At 38.5% G+C, this 22459-nt stretch overlaps 1 protein-coding gene across 3 annotated transcripts in view; it reads left to right on the top strand.

Annotated features, from left to right (window-relative positions):
- The window catches only part of HECTD2 (HECT domain E3 ubiquitin protein ligase 2), an 81746-nt gene that overhangs the window by 25133 nt on the left and 34154 nt on the right, over positions 1-22459 (top strand). The gene's annotated exons all lie outside the window — the stretch shown is intronic.

Here is a 22459-nt window from a genome sequence, read left to right as displayed (position 1 = left end):
GAAATTACCAAATTTTAAGAGTAGAAAGAAAGTAGACTAAGAAAAAAAAATTAAGAGAGTCTCAGAGACCTGTGGTAATACAACAAAAAATGTTACGTTCTTATCATCAGAGTACCAGAGGAGAGGAAAAAGAAAATAGAACTGAAAAGACAGATTGACTAAAAACTTCATACATTTGGCCAGAGACGGTGTGAAATAAGAATCCAACTTTATTTTGTTTCCTTGGTGTTAACCATGTTTTCTTGTTCTTCCCTTTTTCTCTGGTAATCTGCCATATATTTAATATGTTAAAGTTTCATAGATATCTGGTAATGACTCTTGAGTTCTCTGTTCCATTATTTGATATATCTGATCCTGTGTCAGTCAAACACAGTCTGAATTACAACTTCAAAAGTTTGGATATCTGGTGGAACATGATCTCTTTTTCTTCTTTTTATTTTTCCTTTTTCTTAGAAACAATATAGGTTATTCTTGCTCCTTTGGTTTTCCATATAACTTTTAGAATGAGTTATCAAGTTATAAAATATTGCTGGGATTTTTATTGAATTGCATGGAATCTGCATTTGCCAGGAAAAGTGACTTCTTTATGGTAGCATTTCTAGCCATGAACATGGTGTGTCCTCCTATTTACTTAGGTCTTTACTGTCTCGACAATTTTGTTTTGTCTCTGGGGAGCTTTCATTTTTAAAAATTTATTAATTTTAGTTCAATATAACACCAGGAAACACCCTGACATGATCACAAAAGCTTGGAACACAACCTGCTCCAATTCAGCTCCCAGCACTTCCTTGCCACCCCTCCCTCCCCTCCTCCCTCCTTTCCATCAACTCTTCTCTTTCTTTTTCTCTCTCTCTCTCTCTCTTTTTTTTTTTTTTAATTAGTGTCCTATGAATGCACCCAGTGCCAGGACCCACTGTACCACATCCATGCATGTACATAGGAAAGTTTGGTCAGATTTATTCCGTGTTCTTCCCTTTTCCCATCCCTTCTTCCTCTTCCTCAATCCCCTTCTTCTATTCCACTGATTTTTCCTCTATTTAGATGAAATTCCCTCTCCTCTTTTTTTTTTTTCCTTTCTCTCTTTGTTTATTTTACCCCTGGCCCCTTATTTTAGATCAACTTCCACAAATCAGAGAAAACATTCAACTTTTGACTTTTTGTAACTGGTTTATTTCACTTAACAAGATAGTCTACAGTTCTATCCAGTTACTAACAAATGCCATATGTCATTCTTCTTTATGGCTGAGTAATACTCCATTCATTAGTACTTAGTGCATAGAAGTCAGAATTATATCCTTGATTTACATTTTTTTCTGTTAAATTATGTTTTCTACTTTTTTGTTGCTGGTATTTAGAAGTGCAGTTGATTTTGTGGATTTTTTTAAATCTCTCTACTTTGCTAAACTCTGTTATTTCTAATTATGTGTCTATAAATTCTTTTGGATTTGTCTCTGTCTATAAAAGATCATTTGCAAGTGACAAATGTTATTTCCTATTTTCTATCCTGTGTTTCTAACATCTTTTTTATGCGCAAACTGGGATCTCCAGAGCAGTATTGAATGAAAGTACTGATAGTGTGCTTATTCTTTTTTTTCCCCTTTCTTTCTTTTTCTTTTTTTTTTCTTTTCTTTTTTTTTTTATAATAGAGATTGAACCATGGGGCACTTAACCACTAAGTCACATCCCCAGTCCTTTTTATTTTTTATTTCAAGATAGGGTCTCAGTTGCTGAGGCTGGCCTTGAACTTGCTGTCCTCCTGCCTCAGCATCCCAAGTTGCTGGGATTACAGGTGTGTGCCACCATGCCTGGCATTATTTATTTATTTTCTTGCTCTTGTTTAAAAGGGAATGCTTGTAATATTTTCTCATTAATTAGGATGTTTTTCTGAGACTAACTTTATAACTTTCAAATAAAAGAGTTTAAAAAATAAAATTTCACAAAATAGAAGTTTTATAGTCTATTTTCTCAACTGAAATGTCAAGAAACTAGAACTAATAATAGAAATTTGAGAATAGTGGTTTTAAAGTGTTTTAAATAACTTCTTGATTTCTAAGGTTAAAAAAATGAAAGTAAACCTAAAGTTTTCAGAAAAAACAACTATAAGAAGGCTGCATCACAATTTATGGGATAAGGCCAAAGCTATACTCAAGTCATAGCCTTTAATGTTTTCAGTATGAAATAAAGAAGGGAAAATTAATGAAATAAATAATCAACTCCCTGTGTTGGGTTTCTTCATTTAAAATCATGGACATCATTTACAATAAAATTAGCTGATAAATTGTCCACATAAACCCTAAAAGATACCAGGACAGGGCTGGGAATATAGCTCATATAGCTCAGTTAGTAGAGTACTTGCCTCGCACTCTGGGTTCAATCCCCAGCACCACAAAAAAAAAAAAAAAAAAAATAGGACAAATCACCAAAACTCTTTTAAGTTTTCCATGTGTTAACTTCTGGGCAGAAGGCATCAGAAAAAAGCCCCCAGGTCTGTGTTTTGGTGTACCTTAAAACAGGAGAGCTTCAGAATAAACAAAAGCTGTGGACTGGGAAGTTCAGGAGAATGATTTGAGAACAAAGACTGAAATCAGGCATCATTTCATCCAGAGCAGATGAATGCAGAAGTCTCATGCTGAGGACTAAAGAAAGCAATAAAACTCTTGATAATTCTCCAGACTAACTAGCGCTTCCTTCCAATTCAGGGCCCCATACAGAGCTTAGAATAAAATTTGAGCAGCACAAAGATCATGGAGTTTAAAGATGTTTGAATGAAAGTGGAAGGAGGGACATAGGGTCTGGAAATCTCATAAAGAAAAACCACTATATATTTGAATTCTGCATAAAAAACAAAAGACAGAAGTAAACCAGTTCTTTAAGAATAAATATTATTGAAAGGACCATGGTCAAATTCTCTAATTTTATTTTTTTTTTGTCATTGAGAAATATCACACTTTATTTGCTAGGGACTATTTTTTATTGTTTGTTCCATTTAGTTATACATAACAGCAGAATGTGTTTTGATTCATTGTATACAAATGGAGTACAACTTCTCATTTCTATGGTTGTACATGATGTAGAGTCACACAATTCATGTAATCATACATATACATAGGGTAATGATGTCTGTCTCATTCCACCATCTTTTCTACCTCCTTCCTGCTTCCCTCATTTCCGTCTACACAATCCAAAGTTCTTCCATTGTTCCCTTACCCCCTGGCCCCCACCCTTCTATTATGTGTCAACATCCACTTACCAGAAAAACATTTGGCCTTTGGTTTTGGGGGATTGGGTTATCTCACTTAGCATGATATTCTCCAACTCTATCCATTTACCTTCAAATGCCATAATTTTATTAGTCTTTATGGCTAATATTCCATTGTGTATATGTACCATAGTTTCTTTATCCATTCATCTGTTGAAGGGCATGTAGGTTTGTTCCACAATCTAACTATTGTGAATTGAGCTGCTATAAACATTGATATGGCTGAGTCACTTGTAGTATGCTGATTTTTAAGTCCTTTGGGTATAGTCCAAGGAGTGGGATAGCTGGATCAAATGGTGGTTCCATTCCAAGTTTTCTAAGGAATCTCCATACTGCTTTCCAGAGTGGCTGCACCAATTTGTAATCCCACCAGCAATGTATGAGTGTACCTTTTTCCCCACATCCTCACCAACACCTATTGTTGCTTGTATTCTTGATAATAGCCATTCTAATTGGGATGAGATGAAACTGTAGGGTAGTTTTGATTTGCATTTTTCTAATTACTAGAGATGTTTTAAACATTTTTTCATATATTTGTTGATCGATTGCATATCATCTTCTGTCAAGTGTCTGCTCTGTTCCTTAGCACATTTATTGACTGGATTTTTGTATTTTTGTTGTAAAGTTTTTTGACTTCTTTATAAATTCTGGAGATTAGTGCTCTATCTGAAGTGCATGTTGTAAAGATTTTTCTCCCACTCTGTAGGCTTTCTCTTCACGATATTGATTATTTCCTTTGCTGAGAAAAAGCCTTTTAGTTTGAATCCATCCCATTCACTGATTTTTTATTTTATTTCTTGTGCTTTTGGAGTCTTGTTAAGGAAGTCCAGTCCTAAGCTGACATGATGAAGATTTGGGCCTGTTTTTTCTTCTATTTGGTGCAGGGTCTCTGATCAAATTCCTAGGTCCTTGCTCCATTTTCAGTTGAGTTTAGTGCAGGGTGAGAGATAGGGGTTTAATTTCATTTTACTGCATATGGATTTCCAGTTTTCCCAGCACCATTTGTTGAAGAGGCTATCTTTTCTCTATTGTATGTTTTTTGCACCTTTGTTTAGGATGAGATAACTGTTTTTATGTGGGTTTGTCTCTGTGTCTTCTATTTTCTACCATTGGTCTATCTATTTTGGTGCCAATACCATGCCGTTTTTGTTACTATTGCTCTGTAGTATAGGTTAAGGTCTGGTATTGTGAGGCCTCCTGCTTCATTCTTCCTGCTAAGGATTGCTTTGTCTATTCTGGGTCTCTTATTTTTCCAAATGAATTTCATGACTGCTTTTTCTGTTTCTATGAGGTATTTCATTGGGATTTTAATTGGAATTGCATTGAATCTGTATAGCACTTTACGGAAAACTGCCACTTCTTAGCCTGGGTTGCTGCAAGCGGTTTGTGCCACTTCTTGCTCTTTCTGCCCGACCAGCGGGACAAAAGACATGTACTCTTCAGAAGTTCATGAAGCAGCTTCCCATTTATTCAGATAACACACCCTCAATATATAAGCAGTCTCATGCATAAGCAATTGTAACCAGATATGTCCATCCAATCCTGTTAAAGGTCAAGCGATCACTCGCTCAAGCATACATGTAAAGTATATCTGTCCACGCGCTAGGCGGCTGAACTGATTATCATACAGCCAATTGTAAACGCTTCCTGCCTCTCTCCAGGCATAATCAGGATGCCGTTTGCTCTCTGCCAGTCACCATCTTTAGATGCACATGGCGTAACCCTGGGCCCCAGGTCTCGCCCACCACAACTCCCCCTTTCTATTTATAAAAGGGACCGTGCCTGTCTTAGGTTGTCCATGGCAGAGCAACATCCTTACCCATCATTGGACAATGAGGCTCTAGCCCTCATTTCCTGTCTTAGGTTGGTATGAGCTCCCCATGAATCTTACCCGTCTTTGACTACCGGTCCAGCATATTTAACCAGACTTGGGGGAATGGGCCAGCATCAATTGCAACGAGAGCTTGGCGAATAATGGCTTTTTCTCTGCGCGGATGTATATGCATTTTGTATATGCACAGGACAGATACAACACACAAGAGTCCTCCCCTGGACAAAAACCCAAACCATTCTTTTCCCCGTAGAACAGTGGACTGCAGAAATGTGGCCAATTGTTGTAAAAATAGGAGGATATAGAATAGAGGAATTGGTAAGGGGTGCAGGATAGGGCCACATCTTTACTATCTCCCATAGTTCACGCGAGTCTCCTCCATTAACTTGGCGAGAATTCGCCAGCACCATCAGCGGGAGAAGCCTCCTCATCTTCTTCCTGTTTTGGGGTCTCTGTTGAGGCCTTGACCAATCTCTCTGACACCCAAATCGGTGATTGTGCATCCTGTGGGAAAACACAAACAGACCCTCGGGTCCAGATTAATACCAGATTATTTCCATTGTCCTGATAGAATGTCCTTCCAGAGCCCTTGAGGTAAATGCTTTTTATTAGGCTCTGAATGATGGTCAGCAGCCAATCGGCCCTCAGAATCAAGATTTAAAAAATTTAAAATGAACAAGACAACAGACAATTTGTCTTTTGGGGATCTGTATGATGCCCCTATCCCCCCTTTTTGTTTATAAAGCATGTTTTTAAGCATTAAATGGGCACACTCAACAATGCTTTGTCCAGTAGGATTATAGGGAATTCCTGTGACATGTTGAATACCAAAGGTGGAACAAAATTATTTAAAGGCCTGGGACATATATCCAGGACCATTATCTGTTTTAATTTGTTTGGGAACTCCTAGGATGGAGAAAGAGTGTAAACAATGTGTTATTACATCTTTGGTTTTTTCTCCAGTATGAGCAGAGGCCATAATAAATCCTAAAAAGGTATCAATAGACACATGAATGAATTATAGTTTTCCAAATTCTGAATGATGAGTTTCATCCACTTGCCAAATATGATTGGGCTGAAGCCCTTTTGAATTTACTCCTAACGAGGGGTTAGGAATAAGTGTAACACATTTAGCACAAGACTTGACTATATCCCGAGCTGTTGCCTTAGTAATTTTATAGCGTGTGCATAGAGTGGAAGCATTTACATGAAATTTGGAATGAACAGTTTTTGCATTTTCAAGCGTATTAAAGATGTGTGAGTCTCTGGTGGCCATGTCTGTTAAATCATTGTGTAAACTTAAAGGACCTGGAAGGCCAGTATGAGCCCGAACATTCCCAATAAAAAAAGGATTTTTTCTGTCCCAAATAAGTTTTTGTAAACTTTGCAAATATTTAATAATAGTGGAGGTGAGGGAAATCAGACCAGTTAATTCTAAATTTTGAACAGCATTAACAACGTATTTGCTATCAGAGAATAGGTTAAAAGGCTCATGGTGGGTTTTGAATACTTCTATCGCTACTAATAGTTCCGTTTGTTGTGCAGAGTTTCTGTAACATTATCTATAGTAATAGCACCCGTACCATTTTTTGATCCATCAGTAAATATAAGGGTAGCTCCTGTAATAGGTTCTTTTTGGGTGACTTTAGGAAAAATTATAGGATGTTGACTCCAAAATTGGAGAAGAGGATCAGATGGCAAATGATTGTCAAACACAGCAGAAGTATTAGTAAAGACTATAGCCCATGAATTTGAATTATTAATAAGATATTGTATCTGATCAGTAGTATATGGAGTAGTGATAGTTGAGGGATGTGATCCAAAGGTGGAAAGGGATACTTTTAACACCTTACGGATTAATTCTGCCACAGATTCAGTAAACAAGGCTGAGACCTTGTTAGGGGCATAATTCATGTGAACCCATAGAATAGGACCCTTTTGCCAAAACACTCCTGTGGGCAACTTATTTGTGGCCAAGACAATGAATGATAAAGGCTTAGTTAGGTCAATACGATCAAGATGAGCCTTTTCCATAGCTGTTTCAACAAGCTTGAGAGCTGTTCGAGCCTTAGGGGTAAGCACTCGCTTAGAAAGAGGGTCAGAATCACCTTTAAGAATATCAAACAGGGGACCCAAACTTGAGGTGGGTAAATGAAGGTAAGGTCTAATCCAATTAATATCACCCAAAAGTCTTTGAAAATCATTTAAAGTTCTTAGCTCATCCACCTGAACGGTAATTTTTGCGGGTTTAACCATAGTTTGATTTCCTGGGATCTATTCCCAGGAAGTTTTTGGTGTCTGCGATTTGTACTTTATTAATGGCAATATGTAAGCCCCATCTTTCAAGTGACTTTAGTAAGGAATTATAACATTGCTCTAAGACAGGTTTTTCCTTATGAGCTAGCAAAATATCATCCATATAATGATAGATTAAAAGTTGAGGGTTTGCTAGGCATATGGGTTCAATAGCCTTGCCTACATATATTTGACACATGGTAGGGCTATTGGCCATGCCTTGCGGGAGGACTATCCATTCATATCTTTTATTAGGAGAGCTATTATTAAGTGAGGGCACAGTAAATGCGAACCTTTTGGTGTCTGAAGGATGTAACGGAATGGAAAAGAAACAATCTTTTATGTCAATTACAATGGAGGGCCAATTAACTGGGATAGTCGATAAAGTAGGTAATCCTAATTGAATAGGTCCCATGGGCTCCATAATAGAATTTACTCCTCCTAGATCATGTAAGAGCCTCTATTTTCCTGATTTCGTTTTTATTATAAATATTGGTGTGTTGAAAAGAGAGGTGGATGGTTTCACGTGTCCAGCCTCTAGTTGTTCATTAACCAATTGCTGGGCTGCTTCTAATTTGTCTTTTGAGAGGGGCCACTGAGGGACCCAGACAGGTTTATCAGATTTCCATGTTATTTTAATTGCTTCAGTGGCCCCTAATGAAAAGTCAATCCCTTTCTATCTTGTTTTGGAGTAACTAAAATGGGTGAAGTAGGTTCTTGACTATTTTTCCCAAGACCTTTTCCCCATATGTGTCCTTGGGCTAACATCATTTGATTAGCTTTTGGATTACCGTATGGGATCTCCGATGTGAGATGTAAATCCATCTGTTCCATGATATCTCTCCCCCATAAGTTTACCAGGAGATGTTCAAGGACATAAGGTTGCATGATACCACTATGACCTTCTTTATCCTTCCATTTTAATATGGCTGCACTCTTGTTAGGATTGGAAGCTATACCCAATCCTCAAAGTCTGATCTGCCTGTTGAAGTGGCCAGGCTTTTGGCCATTCTGTAATTTTGATAATACTTTTGTCAGCCCCAGTATCTAATAAGCCCTCAAAACTCTTGCCTTCTATCATTAACTTTGTCATAGGCCTATCTTCTAAACCCCATGTTAACATGACCATATTTTGGCCAGTATAACCTAACCCTTTATTTCCCCTAATAATATTTTTTGATGGATATTGATCATGGCAGCTGGGTAAGACCAACAATTGTGCTATGCGATTACCCTGAGCTATTATTGCTACACCTCTTGGTGAAGAAGCAAGGATTTTTATTTCTCCTGTAAAATCAGGGTCTATAACTCCAGGGACAATATTTAATCCTTTTAAAGCAGAAGAACTCTTCCCCAGAACTAGTCCCACTGTTCCTTTATGTAATGGGCCGACAACTGAAGTTGGTATTGGCTGTACTCCCATCTCTGGAGTTAATACTGCTCTGGTGGAGGCACAGAGGCCTGAACATCTACTTTCTCTTTCATAAACTCGACTTGATTGTTCTTTTTTTACAGTTTCTAATATCTTTTCCCCTTCTCTTAACTGTTTTTGAAATTTTGGTTTTTTGGAAGTCAGACAGAAACGAACTAATGTACACATCGCTACAACAACAACAAACAGAAACCAAACAAGGAAAGGTAACACAAATAGCAACTTACATATGTTTGTTATGGGACGTCTTTCACCGTCTCTTGGGACAGCCTTTCAATATATTCCCTCTCTAGGAGAATCTTCTGTTACGCTCCCTCTCTAGGAGACCCTTCCGTTAAAACCTTAAGGCAACCGTTTCCTCAACTAGGGAAACCTTTTCGTTAATTACGCTAGCGAAACTGTCTTTTATTTATCTGAGCGCTCACCAATTCCCAGTCCAATCCTTGTCTGATCCCAGTCCGGGCCACCACTTATGGAAAACCGCCACTTCTTAGCCTGGGTTGCTGCAAGCGGCTCGTGCAGCTTCTTGCTCTTTCAGCCCGACCAGCGGGACAAAAGACATGTACTCTTCAGAAGTTCATGAAGCAGCTTCCCGTTTATTCAGATAACACACCCTCAATATATAAGCAGTCTCATGCATAAGCAATTATAACCAGATATGTCCATCCAATCCTGTTAAAGGTCAAGTGATCACTCCCTCAAGCATACACGTAAAGTATATCTGTCCACGCACTAGGCGGCTGAACTGATTATCATACAGCCAATTGTAAACGCTTCCTGCCTCTCTCCAGGCATAATCAGGACGCCATTTGCTCTCTGCCAGTCGCCATCTTTAGATGCACATGGTGTAACTCTGGGCCCTGGGTTTCGCCCGCCACAGCACTTTTGGTAGTATGACCATTTGGACAATATTAATTCTGCCTATCCAAAAACTTGAGAGATCTTTCCATCTTCTAAGGTTTTCTTTAATTTCTTTCTTTAGTGTTCTGTAGTTTTCACTGTAGAGGTCTTTCACCTCTTTTGTTAGATTGATTCCCAAGTTTGTTTTTTTTTTTTTTAGGCTATTATGAATGGGTAGTTTTCCTAATTTCTCTTTCAGAGGATTCATCATTTACGAATAGAAATGCATTAGATTTATGAGTGTTGATTTTATATCCTGCTACTTTGTTGAATTCATTTATGAGTTCTAGAAGTTTTCTGGTGTAATTTTTTTGATCTTTTAAATATAAAATCATGTCATTGGCAGATAGTGATAGTTTGAGTTTTTCTTTTCCTATTCATATCCCTTTAATTTCTTCATCTGTCTGATTGCTCTGGCTAGAGTTTCAAGGATGATGTTGAATAGAAGTGGTGAAAGAGGGCATCCTGTCTTGTTCCAGGTTTTAGAGGGAATACTTTCAATTTTTCTCCATTTAGAATGATGTTGACCTTGGGCTTAGCATAGATAGTTATTAAAATGTTGAGGTATGTTCCTACTGTCCCCATTTTTCCTAGTGTTTTGAACATAAAGTGGTGCTGTATTTTATCAAATGTTTTTTCTGCATCCATTGAAATGATCATAATATGAACTTTAAGTCAATTGATGTGATGAATTACATTTATTGATTTCTGAATGTTGAACCAACCTTGCATCCCTGGGATGAACCCTACTTGACCATGGTGCACTCTTTTTAATGTTTTTGTATGCAATTTGCCAGAATTTTGTTATGAACTCTTGCATCTTTGTTCATCAGGGATCTGTGTTCATCATTGGTCTGAAGTTTTCTTTCCTTGATGTGTCTTTGTCTGGTTTTTGTATCAGAGTGATACTAGCTTCATAGAATGAGTTTGGAAGGGTTCCCCCTTTTCTATTTCATGGAATAGAATACTTTAAGGAGTATTGGTATTTGTTCTTTTTTGAAGGTTTGTAGAACTCAACTGAGAAACCATCTGGTTCTGGGCTTTTCCTGGTTGGTAAACTTTTTTTTTTTTTTTTTTTTTTTATTGTAAACAAATGGGATACATGTTGCCTCTCTGTTTGTACATGGCGCAAAGGCATACCATTTGTGTAATCATAAATCCACAAACAATAATGTTGTTTGATTCATTCTGTTATTTTTTCCCCTTCCCCCCACCCCTCCCATCCCTCTTTACCCTCTATACAGTACTTTCTTCCTCCATACTTGCCCCCCTCCCTAACCCTAACTCTAACCCTAACACTAACCCTTCCCTTCCCCCCATTATGTGTCATCCTCCACTTATTAGCGATATCATTCGTCCCTTGTCTTTTTGAGATTGGCTCATCTCACTTAGCATGATATTCTCCAATTTCATCCATTTGCCTGCAAATGCCATAATTTTGTCATTCTTTATGGCTGAGTAATATTCCATTGTGTATATATACCACAGTTTCTTTATCCACTCATCAATTGAAGGGCATCTAGGTTGGTTCCATAGTCTGGCTATTGTGAATTGAGCAGCTATGAACATTGATGTGGCTGTATCTCTGTAGTATGCTGATTTTAGATCCTTTGGGTATAGGCCAAGGAGTGGGATAGCTGGGTCAAATGGAGGGTCCATTCCAAGTTTTCTAAGGAATCTCCACACTGCTTTCCAGAGTGGCTGCACTAATTGCAGCCCCACCAGCAATGTATGAGTGTACCTTTCTCCCCACATCCTCGCCAACACCTGTTGCTTGTATTTTTGATAATCGCCATTCTAATTGGGGTGAGATGGAATCTTAGGGTGGTTTTGATTTGCATTTCTCTTATTACTAGAGATGTTGAACATTTTTCATATGTTTATTGATTGCTTGTACATCTTCTTCTGTGAAGTGTCTGTTCATTTCCTTAGCCCATTTGTCGATTGGATTATTTGTATTCTTGGTGTAGAGTTTTTTGAGTTCTTTATAGATTCTGGAGATTAGTGCTCTATCTGAAGTATGATTGGCAAAGATATTCTCCCACTCTGTAGGCTCTTTCTTCACATTACTGATAGTTTCCTTTGCTGAGAGAAAGCTTTTTAGTTTGAATCTATCCCAGTTATTGATTCTTGCTTTTATTTCTTGTGCTATGGGAGTCCTGTTGAGGAAGTCTGGTCCTAGGCCGACATGTTGAAGATCGGGACCTACTTTTTCTTCTATAATCTGCAGAGTCTCTGGTCTGATTCCAAGGTCCTTAATCCATTTTGAGTTGAGTTTTGTGCAGGGTGAGAGATATGGGTTTAGTTTCATTCTGTTGCATATGGATTTCCAATTCTCCCAGCACCATTTGTTGAAGAGGCTATCTTTTCTCCATTGCATATTTTTGGCGCCTTTGTCTAGTATTAGAAAGTTGTATTTATTTGGGTTTGTGTCCGTGTCCTCTATTCTGTACCATTGATCTACCTGTCTATTTTGGTACCAATACCATGCCGTCTTTGTTACTATTGCTTTCTAATAAAGTTGAAGTTCGGGTATTGCGATACCCCCTGCTTCATTTTTCCTGTGAAGGATTGCTTTAGCTATTCTGGGTTTCTTATTCTTCCAGATGAATTTCATGATTGCTTGCTCTATTTCTGTAAGGTACGTCATTGGGATTTTAATTGGGATTGCATTGAATCTGTATAGCACTTTTGGTAGTATGGCCATTTTGACAATATTAATTCGGCCTATCCAAGAACATGGGAGATCTTTCCATCTTCTAAGGTTTTCTTCGATTTCTTTCTTTAGTGTTCTGTAGTTCTCATTGTAGAGGTCTTTTACCTCTTTTGTGAGATTGATTCCCAAGTATTTTATTTTTTTCGATGCTATGGTGAATGGGGTGGTTTTCATAATTTCTCTTTCTGAGGATTCCTCACTTATGTATAAAAATGCATTGGATTTATGAGCATTGATCTTGTAACCTGCTACTTTACTGAATTCACTTATGAGTTCTAACAGTTTTCTGGTGGAATTTCCTGGTTCCTCTAAGTATATAATCATATCATCCGCAAATAGGGATAGTTTGAGTTCTTCTTTTCCTATTCGTATTCCTTTAATTTCCTTGGTCTGTCTAATTGCTCTGGCTAGAGTCTCAAGAACGATATTGAATAGGAGTGGTGAAAGAGGGCATCCCTGCCTTGTACCAGTTTTTAGGGGGAATGCTTTCAGTTTTTCACCGTTTAGAATGATATTAGCCATGGGCTTAGCATAGATGGCCTTTACAATGTTAAGGAATGTTCCCACTATCCCTATTTTTTCTAGTGTTTTGAGCATGAAGGGGTGTTGTATTTTATCAAATGCTTTTTCTGCATCTATTGAAATAATCATGTGGTTCTTGACTTTAAGTCTATTGATATGGTGAATTACATTTATTGATTTCCGGATGTTGAACCAACCTTGCATCCCTGGGATAAAACCCACTTGATCGTGGTGCACTATCTTTTTAATATATTTTTGTATGCGATTTGCTAAAATTTTATTGAGAATTTTTGCGTCAATGTTCATTAATGATATCGGTCTGAAATTTTGTTTCCTCGATTTATCTCTGTCTGGCTTGGGTATCAGGGTAATATTGGTTTCATAGAATGAGTTTGGGAGGGTACCCTCCTCTTCTATTTCATGGAATACTTTGAGAAGTATTGGAATGAGCTCTTCTTTAAAGATTTTGTAGAACTCGGCTGAGAACCCGTCTGGTCCTGGACTTTTCTTTGTTGGTAGGCTTTTGATGACCTCTTCTACTTCATTACTTGAAATTGATCTATTTAAATTTTGTATGTCCTCCTCGTTCAATTTAGGCAGTTCATATGTCTCTAGAAACCTGTTGATGTCTTCGAAATTTTCTATTTGGTTAGAATATAGATTTTCAAAATAGCTTCTAATTATGTTTTGTATTTCAATCGTGTCTGTTGTGATATTTCCTTGTTCATTCCGAATTTTGGTGATTTGGGTTTTCTCTCGTCTTCTCTTTGTTAGAGTGGCTAAGGGTTTATCAATTTTGTTTATTTTTTCAAAGAACCAACTATTTATTTTGTCAATTTTTTGTATAGTTTCTTTTGTTTCAATTTCGTTGATTTCAGCTCTGAGTTTAACTATTTCCTGTCTTCTACTACTTTTGGTGTTGGTCTGTTCTTCTTTTTCTAGGGCTTTGAGCTGAAGTGTTAGGTTGTTTATTTGTTGATTTTTACTTCTTTTATTGAATGCGCTCCATGAAATAAATTTTCCTCTAAGTACTGCTTTCATAGTGTCCCAAAGATTTTGATATGATGTTTCTTTGTTCTCATTTACCTCTAGGAATTTTTTAATTTCCTTCCTAATATCTTCTGTTATCCATTCATCATGTAATAGCATACTGTTTAATCTCCAGGTGTTGGAGTAGCTTCTGTTTTTTACTCTTTCATTTATTTCTAACTTCAAACCATTATGATCTGATAGAATACAAGGTAGTGTCTCTATCTTCTTGTATTTGCTTACATTAGCTTTGTGGCATAATATATGGTCTATTTTAGAGAAGGATCCATGTGCTGCTGAGAAGAAAATGTATTCACTCTTGGTTGGATGGTATATTCTATAAATGTCCGTTAAGTCTAAATTATTGATTGTGTTATTGAGATCTATGGTTTCTTTGTTCAATTTTTGTTTGGAAGATCTGTCCAGTGGTGAGAGAGGCGTGTTAAAATCACCTAGTATTATTGTGTTATGATCTATTTGGTTTCTGAAATTGAGAAGGATTTGTTTGACATACATGGATGAGCCACTGTTTGGGGCATAGATGTTTATGATTGTTATGTCTTGCTGATTTATGGTTCCCTTAAGCAGTATGTAATGTCCTTCTTTATCCCTTTTGACTAGTTTTGACTTGAAGTCCACCTTATCTGTAATGAGGATGGATACCCCAGCTTTTTTGCTGAGTCCATGTGCATGATATGTTTTCCCCCATCCTTTCACCTTTAGTCTATGTGTATCTCTTTCTACGAGGTGAGTCTCTTGCAGGCAACATATTGTTGGATCTTTCTTTTTGATCCAATCTGCCAGTCTATGTCTTTTGATTGATGAGTTCAGGCCATTAATATTCAGGGTTATTATTGAGATATGATTAGTATTCCCGGTCTTTTGGTTCATCTTATTTATTTATTTATTTATTTATTTTGAGACGACTTGGTTCTTCCTTTATTTGACAATTCCTTTAGGATGGTTCCTCCCATTGCTGATTTGTTTCTTTGTTTTTCATCTCTTCCTCATGGAATATTTTGCTGAGAATGTTCTGTAATGCTGGCTTTCTTTTTGTAAATTCTTTTAGCTTTTGTTTATCATGGAAGGATTTTATTTCATCATCAAATTTGAAGGTAAGTTTTGCTGGGTATAAGATTCTTGGTTGGCATCCATTTTCTTTCAGGGCTTGAAAAATGTTGTTCCAGGCCCTTCTAGCTTTTAGGGTCTGGACTGAAAAATCTGCTGATATCCGTATTGGTTTCCCCCTGAATGTAATTTGATTCCTCTCTCTTGCGGCCTTTAAAATTCTGTCTTTATTTTGTATGTTGGGCATTTTCATTATAATGTGCCTTGGTGTGGGTCTGTTGTAATTTTGTATATTTGGAGTCCTATAAGCCTTTTGTACTTGATCTTCCATTTCATTCTTCAGATTTGGGAAATTTTCTGATAGTATTTCATTGAATAGATTGTTCATTCCTTTGGTCTGTTTCTCTAAGCCTTCCTCAATTCCAATAATTCTCAAATTTGGCCTCTTCATGATATCCCATAGTTCTTGGAGATTCTGTTCATGATTTCTTACCATCTTCTCTGTTTGTTCAACTTTGTTTTCAAGGTTAAATATTTTATCTTCAATGTCTGATGTTCTGTCTTCCAGGTGTTCTATTCTATTGGTTATGCTTTCTATGGAGTTCTTAATTTGGTTTATTGTTTCCTTCATTTCAAGGATTTCTGTTTGGTTTTTTTCAATATCTCTAACTCTTTATTGAAGTGATCTTTTGCTTCCTGTATTTGCTCTTTTAACTGTCGTTTGGTGCGATCATTCAGTGCCTGCATTTGCTCTTGCATCTCGTCATTTGCTTCCCTGAGCATTTTAATTATGTACATTCTGAACTCCCTTTCTGTCATTTCTTCTGCCATGCTGTCGTTGGGTTTCATTGCTGTAACATCTAGATTTGTTTGCAGCATTTTCTTTCCTTGTTTTCTCATATTGTTCAGGTATCAGTTGACCGCTGTGATATTGCAGATTTCCTCTATTGTCTTATAATATCCCTGAAGATTTCTATTATATCCCCTCTTAGTCTTCAGTAGCCTGAAATCTTGGAGGAAGTTGATAATGCAGTGCTCCACAAGGGAGCTGACTCCCTAGGGGTGGTGGCCTTCTGGTGGGGTATATTCCCTGCTAGTGGGCAGAGGTACCTTCACTTGCTGATGAATGGTCATCCAGAAGGGAAGTAGGTTGTGGGCTGATGCAAGACCAGTTTGGGCCTGTGTCTCTGATTTTACAGTCCTTTTGGGAGAACCTCACCCAACAGGGAGGAGTCACCCGGTGGGGAGGTCTCGCTGGTCGGTTTTCCTCCCAGAGGTTCCGTTCAATTCACAACTACCACCTGGGCTGGGCAGCCTTCTTCTGCAATGATCCCAGGGACCCGGACCTACCTCCTGGGCCTGGAAGCCTCACCCTTCACAAACGAATCTCCTTCAGCTGCCTCTCCTCAGAGAAGCTGCCTGCAGTCCTGGAGCCTTCGCTCCGCCCCTCAGTTTGTCTGTGGGGCCCTTCCACCAAGAAGCCGTCTAGGACCCTGCTCTGCACTTTTCGCCTGGCTATGCGGCCCCTCCTCTGAGCAGCCACCTGGAGCCCCTTACAATCGCTCCGAGTCCCAGTGACCCGCCACACGCCTTTTCCTCCGGCAGCCACCTGTTGTTCCGTGCGGTCGCTCTAAGACCAAGTGACCCACCACGCACCACTTTCTCCACCAGGCAGTTACCCAGAGATCTGGTGCGTCACGAGTCCCAAGAACTCACTGTGCACCTTCTTGTCCCGACTGCCTCCCGTAGCCCTGGTGCAGTCACTTCGAGCCCAAGCACCCCGCCGCGCTCCTCCTCCTTCTCCAGACAACCCCCCTATGTTCAGGAGCGGATGCTCTGGGACCAAACCACTCACCATGCTGTTCCACCGGATAGCCGCCCAGAGCCCTGGCGCAGCTCCTCCAATTCCAAGCGACGTGCCGAGCCCGTATTTCTCCTTCTCCTCTGGGCAGCCCCCTGTGTTCAGGGTTGGTCACGTTCAGTCCAAACAGCTCACCAAGCACCTTCTCCTTTGGGCAGCCTCCCAGAGCGCAGGTGGGTTGCGCCGAGTCCAAGCGCTGTGGTGAACAGCCACCTCTTCAATGCTCCCAGCTGTGTGCGATCACTGCTCCGGCGGGGGGAGGGGCGCCTCGCCGGCAGTTCTACTTTGCAAAGATCCCTGCTTTCGGGGCTACCGCCCTGTCCGGGGCCTACCGCCCCGACCGCCTGCCCAGTGGGAAACACTCACCCGGCTGCTTTGAGTTGGTCCCAAGTCTCTCAATATCTCCTTTTCTTGAGTCCTGAGTCCATGCTGCTCCTCCGGATAGCCGCCCGGAGCCCTGGCGCAGCTGATCCAATTCCAAGTGACGTGCCGAGCCCGTATTTCTTCTTCTCCTCTGGGCAGCCCCCTCTTCAATGCTCCCAGCTGTCTGCGATCACTGCTCCGGCGGGGGGAGGGGCGCCTCACCGGCAGTTCTACTTTGCAAAGATCCCTGCTTTTGGGGCTACCGCCCCGTCCAGGACTCCTGCCCCGTCCGGGACGCCTGCCCAGTGGGAGATTCTCGCCCGGCTGCTGTGAGTTGGTCCCAAGGCTCTCTATATCTCCTCTTCTTGAGTCCTGAGTCCTTTCTCTCCCACACCGGAGGTCCACGCCGCAGGGACAGATGCATGCCACAGGGTAGGGAGCGAGGGCAGACGATGGGACCGGCTTCTGCTGGCTCGGCGGCCCCCGGGCCTCGGCGCAGCCCAGCGCCGCCGCCTCCAGCCGCCTGCACGCCCCGCTGCGCTCCCGACTCCCGCAGGTTACCTGTGGCCGAGCCCCTGGTTGGTAAACTTTTGATGGCATCTTCTATTTCATTGCTTGAAATTGATCTGTTTAAATTGTGTGTTTCCTCCTGTATCAGTTTGCGTAGATCATATGTCTCTAGAAATTTGTCAGTGTCTTCAAGATTTTCTATTTTGTTGGAGTATATATTTTCAAAATAGCTTTTAATTATGCTTTGTATTTCAGTAGTGTCTATCATGATATTTCCTCTTTCATCACAAATTTTAATAATTTGAGTTTTCTCTCTCCTGTTAGTGTGCCTATGGGTTTATCAATTTTTTTTTTCAAAGAACCAACTTTTTGTCAATTTTTTGAATTGTTTCTTTGTTACAATTTCATTGATTTCAGCTCTGATTTTAATGATTTCCTGTCTTCTACTTTTGGTGTTGATGTGTTCTTTTTCTAGGACTTTGAGATGTAATATTAGGTCTTTTATTTGTTTACTTTTTATTCTTTTATTGAATGAGCTCACTGCAATGAACTTTCCTCTTAGTACAACTTTCAATGTGTCCCAGAGATTTTGATATGTTGTATTGGTGTTCTTATTTACCTCTAAGAATGTTTTATCTCCTCCCTGATATCTTCTGCTATCCATGCATCATTCAGTAGCACATTATTTAGTCTCCAGGTGTTGGGGTATTTTCTATTTTTTATTTTATTATTGATTTCTACTTTCATTCCCTTGTGATCTGATAGAATGCAGGGTAGTAATTCTATTTTTTTTTTTTTTTTGGCTGAGAGTTGCTTTGTGGCATGATATATGGTCTATCCATCTAAAGATGGATTCATATGTTGTTGAGAAAATGTGTATCGCTCATTGATGGATGAAATATTCTATATATGTCTGTTAAGTCTAAATTATTGATAGTGTTATTGAGTTCTATGTTTTCTTTGGTCAGTTTTTGTTTGGAGGATCTATCCAGTGGTGAGAGAGATTTGTTAAAGTCATCCAGTATTATTGTGTTGTGGTCTATTTGATTCCTGAAATTGAGAAGGGTTTCTTTGATTTACATAGATGCTGTATTGTTTGGGGCATAAATATTTATGATTGTTATGTCTTGTTGATTTATGATTCCCTTAAGCAGTATGAAATGTCCTTCTTTATCCCCTCTGACTGACTTTGATTTGAAGTACACTTTGTCTGATATGAGGATGGAAACCTGGAAACCTAGACTTTTTTACTGAATCTATTTGCATGATATGTTTTTTTCCCATCCTTTCATCTTCAGTCTATGGATAGTCTTTTCCTATGAGTCAAGTCTCTTGAAGGCAGCATATTGTTGAGTCTTTTTTTTTTTTAATGCAATCTGACAGTCTATGTCTTTAGATTGATGAGTTTAGGCCATTAACATTTAGGGTTATTATTGAGATATGATTTGTATTCCCAGTCACTTTGGCTTATTTTGGTTTTTAACTTGACTTGGTTTGATTGGCTTTTCCTTTAGTGTAGTTCCTTCCTTTGTTGACTTTCACTGTTGTTTTTCATTTCCTCCTCATTGCTGAGAATGTTTTATGATACAGGCTTTCTATTTGTAAATTCTCTTCATTTTTGTTTATCATAGAAGGTTTTCATTTTGTCTAATCCGAAGGTTAGTTTTGCTGGATATAAGATTCTTGGTTGGCTTCCATGTTCTTTCACAGCTTGGTATATATTGTTCCAGGACCTCCTAGCTTTTAAGGTCTGAGTTGCGAAATCTGCTGATATTAGTATTGGTCCCCCTATATATAATCTGATATTTTTCTCTTGTAACCTTTAAAATTCTATTCTTATTTTGTATGTTGGGCATTTTCATTATAGTGGATCTTAAGGTGAATCTGTTGTAATTTTGTACATTTTGTGTCATGTAAACCTTTTGTATTTGATTTTCCATTTCATTCTTCAGGTTTGGGAAATTTTCTGACATTATTTCAGTGAATAGATTGTTCATTCCTTTGGTTTTTATACGTGCCTTCCTCAATCCCAGTAATTCTTAAATTTAGTCTTCTCATGTTATCCTGTAATTCTTGGAGGCTCTGTTCACGATTTGTTACTATCTTCTCTGTGTGATCAACTTTATTTTCAAGATTAAGTATTTTTAATTCATTGTGTGAGGTTCTGTCTTCCAAGTGATCTAGTTTGTTGGTGATGCTTTCCATTGAGTTTTTAATTTAATTTATTGTTTCCTTCATTTGATTATTTTTCAGAATCTTTGTTGAAATAATCTTTTGCATCCTGCATTTGCTCTCTTATATCAAGCTTTACTTTGTGAATCATTTTAATTATGAACATTTGAACTCCTTTTCTGACATCTCTTCTACCATGCTGTCAATGAATTCTATTAATAGCATCTTGGTTTGTTTGGGGCATTTCTTCCTTGTTTTTTTTTTTTTTTTTTTTATGTTGTTCATTTATCTTGCCCTCTAGCAGTTCAGATCCAAGGTATTACAGTATCCACCCTATAGATTTATAGTGTTCCTGCAGGTTTCCAATACTTCACCTTTAAGGGGGAGATCAATATTAATAGCACCCAATGCAAACAATATACAGCCTTAAACCAAATAGCCACTATTAAGACATTAACAGTATTGTCATAATAAACAGAGATGATATGTGCCATTATTACCTACAGCATAAACAATAGGTTTGCAATAAGGTCTACAATTTCTAATGGTGAACAAAGAAAAGACAGGGCAGGTGTGTAGGATGTGATTTAATGAGTTAGGAAGTGAGAATATAGAGGCACTAGATTATAGGAAGAGTGAAAGAGGAATCAAAAGAAGTTGGTTGTTAGCAGGAGAAAAGAGAGAAAGAGACTCTGAGGAAACAAATAAATAAGAAGAAAATAGAGTGATTAAAAAAAAAGAAAAGGAATGTACAATAAACCTGTAATACACTATTCAAATGTCCCTGTCGTCGTTAACCTGATGCATGAAAATTACTTGATTTCAAAGATGATGGGGAATAACCCAATTAATAAATGAGCTAAGGAACTGAGCAGACACTTCACCAAAGAAGATATACAAGCAGTCAACAGATATTTGAAAAAATGTTCAGCATCTCTAGTAATTAGAGAAATGCAAATCAAATCTACCCTAAGGTTTCATCTCAGTCCAATTAGAATGGCTATTATCAAGAATACAAGCAACAATAGGTGTTGGCGAGGATGTGGGGGAAAAGATAAACTCATACAATGCTGGTGGGATTGCAAATTGGTGCAGCCACTCTGGAAAGCAATATGGAGATTTCTCAGAAAATTTGGAATGGAACCACCATTTGACCCAGCTGTCCCACTCCTTGGCCTATACCCAAAGGATTTAACATCAGCATACTATAGTGATGCAGCCACATCAATGTTTATAGCAGCTCAATTCACAATAGCCAGATTGCAGAATGAACCTACATGCCCTTCCATAGATGAATGGATAAAGAAACTATGGTATGTATACACAATAGAATATAACTCAGCCATAAAGACTAATAAAATTATGGCATTTGCAGGTAAATGGATGGAGCTGGAGAATATCATGCTAAGTGAAATAAGCCAATCCCAAAAAACCAAAGGCTGAATGTTTTCTCTGATAAGTGGATGTTTATACATAACGGTGTAGGGGAGGCAAGGGAAGAATAGATTGTGTAGAGGGAAATGAGGGGAGGGGAGGGAACAGGGGGAAAGAAAGATGGTGGAATGAGACATACATTATTAGCCTATGTATATGTATGATTACATAATTGGTATGACTCTATATCATGTACAACCTTAGAAATGAAAAGTTGTACTCCATTTGTGTACAATGAATTAAAATGCATTCTGCTGTCATATATAATTAAATAGAACAATTAAAAAATGATGATGTGTGTGTGGGAAATGAAAAAAAGAAAAAAGAAAAAAATGGGGGAACAGAGTCTTGAAGGAAAATTGCACAATTGTTTCTGTTGGAGTTTAGTATCTTCTCTGCTTTCCTTCTCTTCTGATAGGGTTATCTGGAGTTTGCTGGTAAGTCAACCGTCAGGATAATGACAGTTACTAAGGTGGGAGGATTAGACTTGGAGGTGGAACTCCTGGAGGCAGCACTCTCCTTTGCAGTGTACTCTTGTGATGCAGGAGCCTGGTCTTAGCCCCTTCCCTCACTGTGGACCCCACAATTCTTGGTCTATAATTTATTCTCTAAATTGTATCTCTCCTGCCCCTTCCCTTTTGACTTCCTAACCAGGAACCTCTCTCCTCAGAGGTCCTGAGAAATGAGCACAGGGACCTGTGTGCCTGTCTCAGAAAGGTGTGCTATACTGGGCAAATTAGGACCAGGTGTTCAAATTTTATAATTTTTAATTACAGAATTTTTTATTATGATAAAGAGAATAAGGAACTAAGTTAACAGCCATTCAGACAGTTAAAAACACATCAGATACATGCCCACAAAAATAGAAGAAAAATCCTATTTCAAAATCCACAAAAATACATTAAGAATATGATATAATGCTTCAAAGAACAACATAAGTCAGAATTGTAAAAAACTCAGAGAGGTAAGGGGAGATAATAAGTGAAAGAATTAGAAAAATTTTTTTAAATTAGAAATAAGCCAAAAAGAACACAAAAATAGCTGGAAATGATTTAGTTCGGTGTTTC

The sequence above is a fragment of the Sciurus vulgaris genome, assembly GCF_902686455.1.
Source record: "Sciurus vulgaris genome assembly, chromosome: 4".
NCBI classification, from domain to species: domain Eukaryota; kingdom Metazoa; phylum Chordata; class Mammalia; order Rodentia; family Sciuridae; genus Sciurus; species Sciurus vulgaris.
Note: the sequence above shows the minus strand (reverse complement) of the source record. Positions and strands in the feature narration are given on the sequence as shown.